Source organism: Phytophthora infestans, genomic scaffold (genome assembly GCF_000142945.1).
Source record: "Phytophthora infestans T30-4 supercont1.171 genomic scaffold, whole genome shotgun sequence".
NCBI lineage: Eukaryota > Oomycota > Peronosporomycetes > Peronosporales > Peronosporaceae > Phytophthora > Phytophthora infestans.
The window spans coordinates 124,176-126,991 of record NW_003303588.1 but is presented as its reverse complement, the minus strand read 5'-3'; positions in this window follow the sequence as shown (position 1 = coordinate 126,991).

Here is a 2,816-nt window from a genome sequence, read left to right as displayed (position 1 = left end):
CTTGCCGGTTTGGTGTGAACATATCAAGTATTTCGCGCTGCTGCTGTTCAGCCATGATGGGTTGTGCTGGGAGAAATGTTACCTTAGTCAATCGCGAGGCGATAGACGGTCTGATCGTGCGACAGATCCAGTCAGTGTCGCAGTCGGGTGTATGCCCATCAGGGCGCGAGTTAATGTGTCCGCTTTTGGATATATTGTAATTTTGGCATAGTTAGGTCGAGTCAGAAAGATAGGCGCGGTCGGTAAGAAGGGACGTAAATGTATTAGACAGGCTAGTGTAGCCATGCGAAAAGGTAGGAAAAGCAACAGAAGGAAACGGACGGACTGACAGACGGACGGACAGTTACAAGGTTAGAGAGCGGGAAACTAGCGTCTGGGCGTCCGCTTGAGGACGCTAGGGCATGCTTGGCTGGTGTAGAGAGCTGACCACCTCCGCTGCGCTGCGGTGGGCTTAGCTGGTTTAACTCAAAGCAACATAAAATATATATTCCGTGTTCTACTTATGTTATGATCCAAAACAACACCGCACACAATATCCTGAGTGCTCACATATTATGGTAGACATGACCAGGGTTTAACGTGATCTGCAAGATGAGCACCATCTTACCCGGGAGGTTTCGTCTATAGTCTCATTTGAGCGCATAGCTCCCACAATGACGCCAATCGGAGGCGCGCGTGGTTGCAAATGTAATATATGCTGTTCAGAAGACGGGTCAGTATCCATGATGCTACGGAATTGGCATAGATCGGTGAGGAATCCTAGTTTGGGGGTCTAAATACGCCTCCTCAAACATAATACCATATGTCACGTCATCGCGGTGAGGCAGTCGACACCATATCTTTGATTGCGACGGTCTATTAGAGCAAGGTTTGGTCAGCCTTCCGCGCGAAGTATCTTTTAAGACAGTTTTTTTTGTGCTAATGATCGCCACAAACAATAATATTATGCTTTGCAACAGTTCCGCTGAGCTCTTTATGATAATACTGTAGCGTCTTTCCACTATTTTCCGCATGCATTGATCTTACTTGCATAGCTGACACACTTACTGACTTATTTGCATAGCTACTAACTGACAGAGTGGTGTAACTCTTTTCCGAGTGGCATTTACTGGCTCCGATATGTATGACGAACATACGAAGCCACATGGAGGTAGGCAGATTATCATATCGTAGTGGTGTTAAGACGTGACTCGAATAGTAGTTCATGTACATTAGGTGACGTACTTCCGCTGCCAACTTATCAGCTCGGTGTGATGTATCCGTGCATATATTGCGAGGTCGTTAGTGAGTGTATATCACGCGCTCGTGATATCTAAATCCTATGTATAGGATCACTGTCGCTTTCTCGGTACATTTGCGTCGTCGTGCTGGCTTACTGTGCCTACGCTTCTGATGTATCAGTCTATATGACCAAGCAGGTCACTAACTGGTCACAGGCCATACTACAGCGATACTGGCAAGCTGACCGCGCGTCTGTCACCTGTATTCAGCGCAGTATCTACGCGCGCGGCGGGTACACCTTATAGCCACCCGCGACTAAGCCGAGCTCTTATCTCGACCATTATGGACAGGGCACTAAAGTAAAGTACTGCGTACAGACAGTTCGACTTACCACACCCACCGGTATTGTTTGCGCTACCGCACACGTGCTCGTATCTATTTAGACAGCAACTTAATCGTCGCGTGTAGTGCTCACTCGATGCTGTAGTTTCAATTTGTGAGCGCACATTAATGGAACATACGCCGTGAGCGCTGATGTCACAGATAGCATGGTTTGCATGTATCCAAGTGAGCGAGTGTACTCTCGATCTATTGTTACGCGGAAGCAGATAGGGACGGTCAGCTTGCAAGGGTTCGCAGTTGACACCATGCGCTAATTATTATTTGAAACGCGCTACCCTCTGTAGATGCGTCAACACTATTGTCCGTTACCGTATGTTCGGCTTCAAGCCTCGTACCGTCACCAGTATACTAAATACAAAGATAGGTAGGAAAATGGGGGCCTAAAAGGGTATATTTATCAATTACTTGCTCTTCTGCTGCTTCTTTTGCTCGATGTACTTGGCGTTTCGGGCGGTCAGCTTGCGAGGGCGGCTACGCCTCTTTTTCTTCTCGGGGTACCAGTCAGGGCCCATCGCCTTCTTGACGTTTGACAGGCTTTCTTGGCGGCGCACTTCGGCCGAATCAGGAGGTGGGGGCTTTTCCTCCCAAAACTCAACCGCTTTTGGGCAGTTCTCGCAGACAATACAGCGCCGCACGATGTCCCGCCCGCTGATTGTACGGAATGCGTAGCCGTACTGCAGCGTCCCGCAGCAGACGCAGCGCGCCCGGGAATCCGTCGTAGACCGCTGCGGGTTCAGCAGTTGCAGGCCAATATTGGCCTTGCACGTGGGCCTCGCCATGTTGCAAACTGTGAAGGAAATTTTATAATTACTAACGTGCGTAAAAATATTAGGTATTCTAACGGATACTTACTGCTGGGTGTTTAATATTTAGCAAAATATTAAATAGTATTATTATATCATAAACATGATATTATTTTAACCAATAAAGTACGTCAAAATATTTAGCCAATACACGGCCATTTAATGCCGGTACTCATTATTACACAAAAAAAGTTTTATTTTAGTTTTGGCAATCGCTTAAATAATGATATTATTATTTTTAAACAATCATACTTTTCAGCAATAACAACACCACCACCTCGCAGGACGCGGCAATGAGCTCCCCTGCCCACCGACTGTGTGCTCATTGAGCACACAGAGCACTGCTCAACACGGTGTAGGAAACACGGTACTGCGATAAAGAACTTAGAA